Here is a 15,251-nt window from a genome sequence, read left to right as displayed (position 1 = left end):
GCGAGAGAGAGAGAGAGAGAGAGACAGACAGAGAGAGAGAGAGAAAGAGAGAGAGAGAGAGAGAGAGAGAGAGAGAGAGAGAGAGAGAGAGACAGAGAGAGAGAGAGAGAGAGAGAGAGAGAGAGAGAGAGAGAGAGAGAGAGAGAGAGAGAGAGAGAGACAGAGACAGAGAGAGAGAGAGGGAGACAACCATAAGTCATGAAGAATAAATCACTGAGCTAAATGAACAAGGGAATGAATGAAAAATGGGAAGGTGAGAAAGAAGAGAAAGTCAGTCAGATAAAAAGGAAATAAGATGCTCAGAGAAAGGAGGGAGGAGGAGAACCAGGGGTGGGAGAGGACAGAGAGGGAGCGGCAGAGAAGTGAGTGCTCAGCGTTGTAAGTAATGGCAGCATGGCGACCTTACTGCGGTGCTGCTCCGCACCATGTGTGTGTGTGTGTGTGTGTGTGTGTGTGTGTGTGTGTGTGTGTGTGTGTGTGTGTGAGCGATAGTGTGCTTTGTATGCACTTGTTAGTGTGTGTGTGTGCGCATGCTTGTGCATTTCTGCACACTACTTGTGTATATGTGGATGATTGCACGTGTACCATATATGGGCGTGCATTCATGCATGTTAGTGTACATGTGCTCATACAAAGCACAGGTCATGCAGCACGAGAGGTGTGTGTGTGTGTGTGTGTCTGTTTGAAGCTGAACACCAGCAGTGTAGTGAGTGTGCAGTGGGACGGGAGTAGCGATCAGCGCCTCCTCGCCATCAGACGTGACAGCCACAACCAGTCAGGAGTCCGCGCTAAAATAGCCACCGTACGGCTGTTACGAGCCCCGGTGACGGAGCTCTGCTTACAGCGGCTGCATGACAGCATCACATTTCAGCACTCGCACCCAAGACGCAGAGGGAGGGAAGGATGAGGGAGCAGAGAGAGAGAGAGAGAGGTGGATATAAGATGAAGAAACAGCCACAGAAGAGGGAAAAGGAGAGCGAGCAGGGAGACTGGATGACGTATTGTATTTCCAACATGATCACCTGGCATGACTGTCTGCAGGTCATCGAATGCTTGTCACGGCTTAAATAAGGTGAGCAATGTCAAATGTGTCAGTTTAGAGTCGCTCTGTGACTAAGGGCCCCATCTTACACCTTTGCGCCCATGGGCCTGTTGGTGTTAAACTCAGGTGTGGTCCATAGACTGTATGTAAGAAGTGGACATAGTCACCGTGACTTCACCCATTGGTTTGTCGACTACGGCTTTCAAGCATTGAGTTTTGGCATTTTGGCCGTCTCCATCTTGGTTTTTTGGAACCAGAGGTTGGATCTAAGTACAGCAGAACACTGAATACGACATTTCAAGGCGATCAGAATGTTACAATGAACTGAAAACACACTGCTAAAGGGTTAAAGTTAAAAGACAAAAACATAGACAACTCCTGCTACAATGTCGTGAAAGTGACCTGTCACTTACAAGGAAGCCCCGCCCTAAAGCATCCCCTGCTTTATGGTCTGTTTGACTCTAAATGGAGCATAATGTACTAAATGAACATCATGCTGTATTGAAGAAGACTTGAAACTAGAGATTGAGACATAAACTCATGTTTACAATGTTTACTGAGGTAATAAATCAAGAGAGAAGTAGAGTCATTTTCTCATAGACTTCTATACAGCCAGAGGAGTCGCCCCCTGGTTAGAGAGGCTAGAGAGAATGCAAGTTTTAAGGCACTAGTAAAATGTGCCTACACAATAAGGAAACTTTTTATGCACAAATGTACTGTATAGTGGAAAGGTTTTTACATGTGAAAAGGAACACACAAAATCCTCTGTCACACAGAAATTTGTCTGTGGCAGCAGCAAACAAGGTTACACAATAAAAATATGGAAAATGCACAATATATACAATATAATATAATATGTAAGGCAATTCTGGGGATGACCCGACTAGTTGGAAGATTCTAAGCTTCATCCAAAACGTCTACATTTAAAAACCTGAACAACATTTGAATGCTGCGCACGGTTTTATCTCGGTTTAATCTGCCTCAATCTATATCTGTTGGTGATTAGCTTTTCAAAAGCTGCTTCCCTGCAGAAAACCACTTGGAGACATGAGTTTACGCCAAATATACCATTGAAATAGCAATGCGCCAGGTGCAGGCACACTTGGCTTTGAAAGGGAATGGGAGGTGATACTGATTGATTTAACTCATGTCAGGTCCAAAACACACGATGATTATTTCAGAAACACAACCCTGTTGCGTCTAACTTTGCGACCAGATTACATGCTATTTAATCAGCAGAAGTGGACTTTGACACGCCCTAAATGCACTCGTACCATGCACTTTAAACCACTATGGATCCTTTAACACACGTGTCAAACTCAAGGCCCGCTACGTCATTTTATGTGGCCCGCGAATCCGACCGCGAAAAAATCAAATAAATAAAAAAATTAATTTTCTTTTTTTGAAAATTAATTAAAAGTTAGACTTGAAAATAAAAGTATCCCCATGGACGAAATTATGAGATAGAAAGTTGAAATTATGAGATAGCATGTTGTCTGTGTACCGACATTAAAACTATCACAACACGTGGACAGGAGAGGCAACAGCCCGAAAAGAGGTTTTCCAACGATTGAAAAAGACAAATAATCCCAAAATGTCCACGAAGAGAACAATTGATGCAGAGGGAAGAAAATGTAATGAAAGATGTGAAAGCGAATACATGTTTGTGCTTCAAGGAGAACAAACGTGTCTGTCTTCTGTGTTATGAGGCGTGTCGGTGATGAAGGATACAATTCACGTCGGCACTTTGACACCAAACACGGAGCTAAATTTAGCCTCCAAGAAAAACATCAAGTTGTCCAAGAATTAAAAGGCAGACTGCAATCACAGCAGAATATATTCACACAGCTACAGCCCAGTGCATGCTGAAGGTATGTGAGCAGAGCTCCGACCAGATACAGACTTTTACAAATGTCAGTTTGTGAAGAAACACCATCGCAGACCGAGTTGATGAACTAGCAGCAATCTAACAACACAGCTAGCTGAGAGACGAGCAGGTACTTGTGTTTCTAATGAACTGCTGATGAAAGCACAGACAACACGGATACATCATCTATCATGTTCATCAGACCTGACTCTCAGTGAGCAGCTCTTGGATGTAGCTGCCATGCACAGGACGACGACAGGGAGGAACATTAGTGATGCAGAGAGGTGACACAAACAGCTTTGAACAAAGTTAATGTCAGAACTTGTGTTTGATATTTGTCTTTGTTATTTTCTTTAATAGTTTGATCTTTGATAGAGTCATGTGGGTTTCTTAACCCTCAATTAAAATGATTTATGTTATAATAACAGAAATGTGTTTAAATATCATTTTTCATTTATATAACTGCATGTACAATATTTGTACACTTGAATAAACAATAATCAAATGCAGAGAGTTATTTAACAATATGTTAGGAGAAGTTAGTTACACCGTCTTACAGTTACAACCGGCCCTTTGAGGGCGACCGTGATGCTGATGTGGCCCAGAGTGGAGATGAGTTTGACACCCCTGCTTTAACAGGACCCTAAATGAGCAGAGTCATGGTTTTGTTAATTAAAGTGAATGTCTGCTTAATGCTGCACCAGGGGTCTTGTGCATGCCCTGAGTACAACGTTGGGCTGAGAGAAAGTGTAGATTATCTTCTGCTGAACATGAAATGCTGGCAGCACACAAACACAAGCTCTTCCTGTCAGCAGAAAATAAGGGCCGATGATGAAACTTAAACCCACAAAACATATTTTTGGTGGTTCTTGTGATATTTTTGAATGGTGGTATAAACTACACAATAATTAATAATAAATAATACTCCTTTCAAAAAGACACAAATACACTGGATCTATTTCCAGTATAAATACTGTAGTCTAAGTATGTTGGCTGCTTCAATCATGATGCAATGGACCAAACCTGCTGTGAGCCCAATGTCAGGGAAAATACAAATTCATGCAAAGGGCAGAATAGTAGTGAGTACCACTGTTTATAAGGCACCCTCGTATCGAATGACTTTAATAATGGTCAGTGACTATTGCTGTCTTCAATAGATCAGTAGAGGCTGTTAATGTAGTGGAAACACATCCCTTCATCTGTTCTTTGTATTTGGTAATGATTTGGTTCAGATCCTCAGTAGTCCTTCTGCAGAAGGTCAGTCATATACAGACCAGTGAGAGAGATATTTACAACCTTGCGTCCAAATGTTGGTCTTATTTATGAGGCTGACCTATTAAGCATTACTAAACTATTAAGTAATCATTAATAAAGCCATAGTTATATACAAACCCTAATGTGTTGGCGGTATCACTTTCTATAACACCTATGTATATAATGCATTATATTTTATTATAAATAGTTGGACTGTGATATAATCTGCTTATAGCACTGTATAATAATAGTTATAAGCACTCATAACTGCTTTATAACAACAATCATAACACATTATAAAGCATTTTATAATGACTTCATAAAAACATAATTACTGGTCACTCACCGACTTCTGTTTTTGCAAGGATCATAGTGTATTATGAATAATACATTGTAATCTTTCCATAACGCATTAATGTGATTATGTGATTATGAGTTACTCTTGGTCACTGTTTGCATCAGTAAAGTGAACATATTGTGTGTGTCGTATAGATTTAATGATTTTTTTTATTTGACTGAAAGCAAATATATTGACAACTTACAGTAACTTACGATCACATTATAATGCTTTGTAAAGGTGATTATAATGCATATTAACACTGATTATAATGCATTACAACGATGGGAATTATTATACACTATGATCCTTGCTCTGAAAAAGAGGGTGACCAACAATCATGAAGTATCGTGAAGTATCATGATACTTGACCGCATAAGTCGTTGTATAATACTTTAGAATGCGTTATGATTATTGTTATCAAGCATCATGACTATTCATGAGCGCTATATAACGATGATCATACAGTGCTATAAACAGATTACAATGTATTATAAGTATGTTTATAATGCATTATAAATAAAACAGAAGTCGGTGAGTGACCAGTAATTATGTTTTTATGAAGTCATTATAAAATGCTTTATAATGTGTTGTGATTGTTGTTATAAAGCAGTTATGAGTGCTTAGAACTATTATTATACAGTGCTATAAGCAGATTATATTACAGTGTACGGAGCAGGTGCACTCTGTAACTCGCGCAGCCTTTATTACTCCCATATATCCGGATCCTTCAGGCCGCCGAACGCTGCTGATTCGAACTTCACCTTCTCAAATGTTGTGCAGCTTTCCCTTTAAAAAGCTCAGCAGTGGCTTCACTGCAGAGCGGTGCACATGACGCTGCATTATGCTCTATGAAGTCTTTCCTCCAGCGCAGCGTTCACGTCCTGTTGTCCTGGTCGGCCGACTTCACTTCGCTCGCTGTCACTTGTGTTAATGCACCGTCATGGCAGCACTTTCTATGACGCCCATATCTGTGATGCATTATAAACATACTTGCAGTGTAATAGTGATAATCTGCTTATAGCACTGTATTATTATAAGCACTGCTTTATAACAATAATCATAACACATTCTAAAATATATTGTAATCGCTTATAAGTGTAATAATTCTTCAATTTACTTTTTTTGTTTTTTGCAAGCCCATGTCTATAATGTGTACAATATTGTGTTATAATCTGTATACATACAAATTGCTGCATAACAATAATTATAAAATATTATAAAGCAATAATGAAGCATTATGAATATTCCATATGTATGAAAATCTTTACCCCATCAAGGGAAAGACTTCTTGGTCAAACACTCTGGAGTGAACACGTTGCAGTGAAGAAGACCATGAGATGCAGTTTCATATTCATATAACCCCCCTTTCCCCCTGTTGGGGGTTGCATCAGGAAGTGCATCCAGTGCAAAACTTCATAAAATCATATCATATGTCGCCGAACACAAACTTGATACTTGATGGGGACTTGGAGGTGACAGGGTACGTACACAGGCTTTACCTATGGTGATAATAACGGTCCTAAATAATGTGAAATAGCATAGTTTTGGTTTAGCATGCTGATGAACGACGCCCGGCCTCCTTCAATGCCGCCAGTGCACAAACTCCCCTCTCGCCTCAGTCACGTAGGTTTCAAAACCTTCAATGAATAGTTTTCAGCCGCATTGTCTCGGAAATGAAAAACAAGTTTGTATCCACTTAATATCCAACAAATATGTTTTCCCGTGTCTCTAAATTGCTCTGTTAGTTACTTTGACCTGTAGCTCTGGTTGATATGTGAGCTGTGACACAATGTCTCATTTGATTGCGTACATTTTTGTAAACGCCCCTGAGAGCAGGACGAGTCATCAAACGTTGGAAAACGTTTTACAGGAGAGCGATGTAGGGATGTCCAAGATGGCAACGGCGAAATCGGCAAACTAAAGGCTTCAAAATGGCAGTCCACAAACCAATGGGTGACGCCACCATGACGCCCACTTCTCACTGTCTATGGATTTGATGTAAAAATATTTATTTTTTTACATGTATTTGGCATATAAGAGATAAATTAACAATATGCTGAACACTGAGAAAGTCTATTTTTCGTTTCACTGGGACTTTAAACAACTAAAAGCTTCAAATGTACTTTTAATGTTATAAGGTTGAATTATTAAATTGAAACCATAAGGCCATAAAACAATGCCCAGGGCCCCCTAGAGCAGTGGTTCTCAACTGGTCTGGCTGTGGGACCCACCATCACCCCTTAACGACAAGCCGGGACCCACTAACCAAATTGTATATATATATATATATTAGGAGTGTAACGGTACGCGTATTCATATTGAACCATTCGGTACGAGGCTCATGGTTCGGTACGCATGACGAACCGAATACATTTGAAACCTTTATTTAACCAGGTAGTCCCATTGAGATTAAAAATCTCTTTTGCAAGATGTAAGTAACAATACTACATAACATTAAGGAGCAGTTTTTGTTTTTTATGCTGATGTGTTGCTAAGAAGACACCCCAGAAGATGAGTCACTCAGGTATAGTTCCATCATTGTTCAAAGTCAAAGAATAACTTCATGATGTTAGTTGTAATGAATAAATATATTTTAAAATCAAGTCCATTTCTCTGCATTTATAGTTTTCTACTGTACCGAAACATACCGAACCGTGGCTCTACTGTATTTTATATATATATATATATATATATATATAAAATTTGGGTATATCTATATTCAAGAAGTCTAGTAGTAGTAACGTCTCTGTGTAGTAAACAACTGTCAAATCAAATAAAGAAAGTACACATCAATTGTATTTTAACAAATATTAATCTAATTTTTCAAATTTAATTGGATGGATTATAAATAATACATAGAAATACATGAATAAATGTTCTTCTCATTTCAAGTAAAATAACGGCTGGATTAAAAAATTTATTACGGAACGAAATTCAATTTAGAAAAATGATCTGGACAGACTCATAGAGGTGAATTCTTCAAACACTAATTTCTCTTTTTAGAAGATGAGAAAAATACAATATTGTGGCTTTTTCAGTTCACCCTCAATGACCTGAATTTAAAGCTGCAGGGCAATTCAGTGAACATAATTTTCTCTTTTTTTTGTCAGGCAAAGGCCCGCGACCCACTGAAAACGGGTCCGTGACCCACTTTTGGGTCGCGACCCACCAGTTTACAATCACTGCCCTAGAAGTTAATCTGGCTATGAATTAAGTAAGCAGTTAGTACAGCGGAAACAGTGACGATCTCTTCTAAGTATATTGCCTTGTACACGGAAGAGCCATCGGTAAGAACAATATGAAAATATAAAGAAAGAACATGTCCGTGGAGACATTGATCGCTCCCTTTTTAAAGAGCTGCACTCAGACCGACTCAGTTAACACCCAAGTCCTCGTCCCCTCCCCTTCCCGAGTGCTGTATCCTCTCCCACTCTAACAGTCCTGTGTAAGGTTATCTATAATGAATGAGGTGTGTGGGAGAGACACCGCACATATTAATCAAGCCTTACCTCCTGCACGTGGAGGGGAAGGAAAACAGGGAGACTACGGTGAGTCGTGACGAAGTAAAAGCTCAATTAAAACCAATTTTGTATTGTAGGCGTGTAAAGGACCATACATCGTCTGTGATTGCTGTTTACCTGGTTGTTTGTTCACGAAGGTGCCATCTTAGGACGGGAATTACATGATGTGATAAAACCGTAAAAGAACATTGATGGAAAACTTTTACCGTTTTTTTCTCCTCCATCCATTCACTCTTCCGTTCCCCTCGTCTCGCCGGGTGCAGTGCTTGCAAGACAGAGTGCGTGGAGAAGATGACTCTCTGTGCCCCCTTCCGTAGACACAGAGAGTCCATGAGTAGGTCAAAAGGTTCCTAATGAATGTTGTTTTCCTCCTCCGCCGATACGTCCTGCTGCAGAGCCCCTTTGTGTTTAAAGCTGTCAAGTGGCCGGCCCAAACCAGTACGGCCTTGGGGATAACTACGGAGCATTCACAGTAATCCTGCCTGTGTGTGTGTGTTTGTGTGTGTGTGTTGCCACTATACTGCAGAACCCTCTGATGCTGTCAAAGTCACCGGGCAGCATTTTGAGGCCACAGAAATTGGGTTAAATCAGGGGAAGTCTATGATGCACAAGTACACTAACAAACACACACACACTTCCAGGAGAGTGTGAAACTGCAATGTGTGTGTATGTGTGTGTGTGTGTGTGTGTATAAATACCCACATCATCAACAGTGCAGTGGAAGATGGTGTCTGAGAGTGTTTTGGAGCTTTGCGCTCATAAATCATACCTTCGAGAGAGGCAGAGAGCGAGCAATATGCTGAAACTTGGCGAACAGTTTCAAACCATATGCTTCTTTTCTCCTCCTCTACCACCTTCCCCTTCTTTTTCCTTCCTCTCCTCCTCCCTTTCATTCCCTCTCCTCATCCTTTAACCCTCCTCTGACTCTAGCTCTCACTTCTCTCGTTGTCTTCTCTCCAACTGTTCACCTCCTTTCTCCTTTTGTCCCCCTCTCTCTCTGCCCGTCTCACACCCGATAGCGGTTACAAACCGGCCCAGCCAGCGCCAATCCGTCTCAACACAGAACACACACATACAATCCGCTCTTTCACTTACCTGCGCCGCCCATCCTTCCCACCCTCTCCATCACTACACCTCGGCTCTGCACACATCCTTCTCAACACTTCCTTCCCCCATTATCCATTACTCTCCTCCCCCAGCACCCTCTGTTCTCCCCCATTCCTGTACAGTCAGGCAGAGAGAGGTAGACGCTCCTCGTCCGCGCGGCACACATCCATCTCCAGCCGGAGCAGCAATCTGAGGCCCACATCCCACTAAATATGAGTGTGAACACATGATTAACGGTGAGTAAAAATGAACGAATAGATATCAAGATGACACTTCCCCAGTTGATTACTGACATTAAGACAATTCTTTTTTTGTATTACAAGTTCGCTAAAATGTTACGTTTCAACATGTACATTTTCGTTTCATGTTGACATCTAAGAGTCAAAGGTTCTTACAGAGGGGATTTATGATGTCTCTTTGTATGACTCTATGAGTCATAACATTGTGTCAACAGCCATTACAAAAACAATTTTGGCCATTTTTTATCAATAAAAGTTTTTATAAATCAGGCTTTGAATGAGATATGAACAAACCCGTCTGGAAACTAGAACGTTTGCTGTAAATGCTGGTGAAGTGGAGATTTCTGGCTCAGTTGATGTTTGAATATGTAAATGAGAAGTTGTTTATGGAAATGTTTGGTGAAATCAGACTAAAGAAAGCCAAAGACGGCCTAAATGTGTATCTTTGGATGATTTCTTTCCACTAGTCTGAAATAATATGCCAAGTAGAGGGGGGGGGGGGGGGGGGGGGGGGGGGGGCAGGAAGAGGTCGTTGTTCCACCCCATGTACACTCAAAAAAACGATTCAAGCCCTTCTTAAAGGTGACACATTTAAATCGTGTTTGATTAATTTAAATATATCAAGTTAAAAAATGAACACATTTATATTTAATGGGTCTAACATAAAATGCATGAATACTTTCATTTATTAGATTTATTTAGGTTGGATGGTGTGTATCAACTCAAAATAAATGTGTTTGGTTGGGGGACTACCCCTTGCGCCTGTACCAGATCACGTGCTCTCAGTGTCTTTCCCCCCTTTCTGACTGCAGCAAGATTCAAACCGACCGTCCATTCTTTGGTAAGTAACTTTATATATTTTGTTGTAGTAGTTTAGACTGTACCTCGCTGTCAATGAAGGCTTCCATTCTGTAATAATGACCACAATGTGTGGAACAGACGTGATAACTTAGCCACACGACTGTTCCGTTTTTAATAAGATCGAAGGCAACACAGGCTAGCTAGCAAGCTAGGTAGCCAACGTGGTTTGCATTATAGAGCAGACCAGAGATCAGGGTACTGTCATTAATACGGCTTGGACGCAGCGCCGAAGGCTTCCTTATGAACTGTGTGCACTAAAAAACAGTAGGAGAGCAGTTAAACGAGCAGACTACGGTCTCCCCCTCTCCAGCGCCATAATGTCGGCAGGCAGAGCAGGCCGCAGAAGGCCACTCTCTCTAGTAGTGGGCGTTCAGTTGTAGTGGGTTTAGCCACGTTTTCGTCACTGAAAAATGTTTAATATGAATAAATCATGAGCTCATAAAACCGCTGAATTCCTCTCACTCGCGCGGGCACCTGATGCATGAACACACGGAAGTCAGCGGCGTTTTAGCGCAGCAGCCATAGAAATAGAACGAGCGTAGAACGGACATTCCCATTCAAACCGATGTAACTGGATCAGAGCAGCGGCAGTTTGTACGTGTACCGTCGTCATTGTGAAGAACTGATCGATGTAGCGGGCTAACTTTTCTGTTATACTACGGTCAATGCGCAGTGTTGAGCACTATTTTCTTTTGAACGAGTAAAACGACCAAGACAAACATCGATGTCCGTTCTACTCATTGTATTTCTATGACCTTACACTGTGTGAACGCAGGCAGGAGTGCGAATGAGTTTTCAAGGCAAACAGTTTGATATTTTATTAAAATGACTGTCTTAATCTTATTTAACACGCTTGCATGATTTGATTGCTGTTGTATGTAGCTTTAGTGTTGCTGTAAAAGGTGAATTGCTCGTCTATTCTAAATGGTAACATTATATATGTGAGTGCTCTAAAGCACTTTTGACTTGACTTTGTTTTATGTGAACTTTGGATTATTCCAGCCTTTCCCTCCACTAATATATTTATCTCATCTTTTGCAGTTTGATCAGCATTACCAAGCTTCTTGAGGCAACCTCCTAATGATAGCACGTAATAGGTTATATGCTCGATGCAAGCTGATCTCTCATTGTTATTTGTTCAGTTTGATATGTACTAATTATCTTTATTCTCTTTAGGACTCTGCATGTGGCAGTGTAAAGAATGCAGTTTGGAACTAGCTAGCAGGTATTTCTTGTTGCATGGGCATTGTAGGGGCAGTTATCGCTATACATGTCCATACATTGCCCATGTACATTTAATACATGGAGTAAGCTTCTAAATCACACATGCTGAACTGCACATTCAACCAGAGATTGTGGAGCAGAGGCCCCTTCCCTGTTCCAGCAAAGTTAAGTAAGTAAATGTGTGTTTCTATGTGTTTACCATTTTGATGATTAATGGCTTCACAATCGCAATTTGAATCTAATAATCCCACATAATGTGATAGTAATTATAATAAACAAGTAACAAACAGCTGTATTTTGTTTGTTATTCAGGTCAATGCAGAGTTCCTGCTGATCACCACCAAACAATTTCAATCAAAGTTCATGTCACAGCTGGACCTCTTCTCAGACTCCCTGATACAGGGCTGAAAGAGCAAAGGAGGTGTGAAGGACAAAAGGTCAAGGATGTCCTGACCATCAATGATTTGGTTAGTACATATGTATACAATATTAGTTTCACTGTATTGGGGTGGTTATTGTAATATTTTCTTGTCCATATCTGCTTTTTTAAAAACATTTGATGAATAGTAAATGGCCTGCTTTTATTCTGCTTTTATCCAGAACCTTCAGTGTGATGACATCAACACCAAAAGGGAAGGGCATCTGAGAAGCCTGTCATCTACCTCAATGAAGATCCAGACTCTTTATCAATCTGGTAAGTTTATCGCAATATGTTTCCCATGTAGCGTCAAAGTGTTACCCACATATATATATATATATATATATATATATATATATATATATATATATATATATATATATATATATATATATATATATATATACACATGTTTGTGGATTAATCACAAGTTTAAACACAAGTTTTCTGTGTTTGTGTTGTTGTCAGGCTTCCGCCGCTGAGGATGCAGTGAGGGACATCGCATTCACTGTCATAAGGATTTACATGATCCAAAGAGATTGGGAGCCAGAGGACGTGGGACTTGATCAACTGCATTAAAGTCCTGAACAACGTAGACAGTGTCATCATGGCGTTCATCATGATTTGGGCTAATTTGTGCCCTTAATCTAAGCTTTCCAGACAACTTCAAGTACATCTTTGAGCTTCTCCAGAAGGTCATAATGAATTTGGATGGGCACAAGCTGAATTCTAAGATACAGGAGCTGAAAATCAAGATGTTTGCACAAGAGGTGAACACCAAGTGACAAAGCCAAAGAACCTTGTCAGATCTTTTGGATGTTTTCTACTTTCATCTTCCGCCCAGTCAACGACAATCCATGACCTCATGGATGTTTTCCTGGTTCTGACATTTTGAAAAAATTGACTAAGCTGCACAGAGGCAAGCCAGAGACTGTAAATTACGGAACTTTTACATGTCACTGCAAGCTTGGTTAAGTGTTTACCCGCAGAAAGTTTTGCCCAATTCACCTCCACATCCCAACTCGAGTGTGATTACGCTTGAACGTCAACTTGCTGTCAGGATCCAGGATTCCCCTGTCTGTTGTGGTGTGCCATGTGCTCTGTTTGTCCTCTGCCTTCAGACACCTCCCAGGGCCGCACCCTTAATCGTGCACGGCTGAGGACACTCAAGCTGATCACCTCCTGCAGCCTGACACACCAGACTCAGGGCCCCTTAATGAGTAGCCTGCCACTATATAAACTCTGGTCCTGCAGTCTGGGAGTGTCAGGTCGTACCGTCTTCAACCCGCTGAAACCCTGTGGATTACACTCCACGGCTCTGCCCTCCTTGTGTTTGTGGATGCGCTCCGCCGCTCTGCTCTCGTTGTGGTCTACGGATTACACTCTGTCGACTCCAGTATCGAGCCACGGGACTTCACGCCGTCAACTCACCAGCCCTCCAGTGTCGAGCCACGGGACATCACACTGTCGATCTGCCACTCGGGTGTCGGACCACGGGCTCCACACCTGCACCCACCTGTCTATAAATAAAACCTGTTTAACATTCACTTCTGTCTCCTGTGGTCTTGCGTTTGGGTCCTATCTGTGAACTCCCGTGACACTTGCACGTCCATTTTCCTCGTTGTCTGATTGAATGACTCTCTACTCGAGTTGAAATGGACCCTAACACAGTTCAATACGCTGTAACTTCCATTGACTATGAGTATCCTTGTTATTTATAATCTATAAGTTTTAGTTTGTGGATGTTTTGTGATTTTACTGTTGTAGCCCAAAAGTGGTCCAAGTTGCCTGTTTCTGCACATGATAACACATCATCGGCTATTCTTCAGTGTAAAGGAGTCCTTTTGTACTACCATCTGTACTGGTAGGAAAGAAAACAGCTGTATTGCTCTTGACAAACCAAAGTAGTGGGAATTTAGCACTTGCAATAGTGGTTGTACATATCGATTGCAGGAAGTTTTGTGCTTTTTGGAAATGATAGTTTATGGTGAGTGACTGCAGTGCAATGATATTCCCTGTTTGGAGAGCAGTGCATAGCCTCCACCCTCATGGCGTCTTTGTTTGTGGCGCCAAGGGATTTGGGATAGCTTGGTATTTATTTGTCACCAGTTGTGGAGCTGTTACAAGACTACTGTTTTAATATTTAAAAACGATGAAAGATGCACTGTATAGATCCTTTTGGAATTTTTTTGCTATCCTTTTCTGATCAGTGTTTTTGTAAAAAAAACAAATTATATTTAAAAAATGAAATGCAGGCTCTAGAATCATGGATGGTCAGATTTGTACCATATTTAATGTATTTAAGCATTTTCAATAAAAAACACTTGAACTAGGTTTTGTCTCGTGTCTTAATTTGGGGTCAAATAAAAAAAAGTTTTTTACCTGATTAATTCATTTCCAATGAATTGTACTATATTGAGTTGGACTAACACAAATCAATTTCATTTCATGAATGGTATTTTTTTATTTAGGTTGTATTTGATAAAATTGAGTCGGACTAACTCAATTTAATTATATTGCATGGATGTTTTTAGTTTAAGGTAGGTTTAACTATATTTCCTCGGTGGAAAACCTGCCCACAATTTAATTGAGTTCATCCAATGAATTATTTTTTTGAGTGTAACGACCCTTGTCCCATATGCTGTTGTGACTGGTGATCCTAAATAGTCCTTAATTTCCTTTGCAAATTTGTAGTTTTAATCAGAAATCTCAGATGTATTATTATTATTAATAATACATTTACAGTATTCAGGGGGGAACAAAAGGTCTTTTGGGCAGGCATTGCCCACCAATGAATCCCCCCCCCCCCCACCCCCGTGCCACCGAGAAGTTGAGGTTGTAGAAAGGCACTTTGTATTGTCTCACGGCCTCAGCCTCGGCAGCGTCCGTCCTGAGCCCAGAGGCCTGCTGTATCGCACCTATATCTCAACAAATCCTCCCAGCCGGTACCCTGCAGCCTTTTCATCATCAGCCAGCGTGTCCCTTTCCCATAATGTCCTCAGGAGTGCCCCCCCCCCCCCCCGCCCCGCCAGCGCTTCCACCTTTCGCCTCTATAATAGCCTCAGTCTGCTTCGCTCTATCATTCTGTTAATATTTTGTTGCTCTCCTGGGAAAGTGGATGTGTGCACCTTGAAGAAACTTTTGTCCTGTAGGTAAAAAGTGTTTCCATTAGGTTTGTTTGTGACCGGTAGTCCGGCTGCACTCATACGCCCAGCGGCACACTTACACTGCAGACTTGAGCAACCAGATGAACACATTAAATGCATGCACGTAAAGAGAGGCACGTTTACCTTAACACGGCTGCAGACAGCCAGTTTGTCACCATCTCTGAAGTCGGGGGTTTCCATCTTGTGGAGCGACTTACTAATTTCAGGACCT

The 15,251-nt window shown here is 41.0% G+C and overlaps 1 long non-coding RNA gene across 7 annotated transcripts; it reads left to right on the top strand.

Annotated features, from left to right (window-relative positions):
- The first annotated feature begins 322 nt into the window (after nucleotides 1-322).
- On the top strand, nucleotides 323-14,206 carry LOC306780981. Of its 7 annotated transcripts, none has more exons than XR_013772173.1 (7): nucleotides 323-378; nucleotides 8,955-9,367; nucleotides 10,183-10,211; nucleotides 11,273-11,624; nucleotides 11,768-11,922; nucleotides 12,056-12,149; nucleotides 12,342-14,206. It is a non-coding gene; the product is annotated as an uncharacterized lncRNA (long non-coding RNA). The 7 variants fall into 7 exon arrangements; XR_013772174.1 differs by lacking the exon at nucleotides 323-378 and adding an exon at nucleotides 908-1,072; XR_013772176.1 differs by lacking the exon at nucleotides 323-378 and having other exon boundaries at nucleotides 7,386-9,367; nucleotides 11,273-11,321; nucleotides 11,408-11,624.
- Nucleotides 14,207-15,251: the final 1,045 nt, after the last annotated feature.

This window comes from Melanostigma gelatinosum (assembly GCF_949748355.1).
Source record: "Melanostigma gelatinosum genome assembly, chromosome: 8".
Lineage (NCBI taxonomy): Eukaryota > Metazoa > Chordata > Actinopteri > Perciformes > Zoarcidae > Melanostigma > Melanostigma gelatinosum.
Note: the sequence above shows the minus strand (reverse complement) of the source record. Positions and strands in the feature narration are given on the sequence as shown.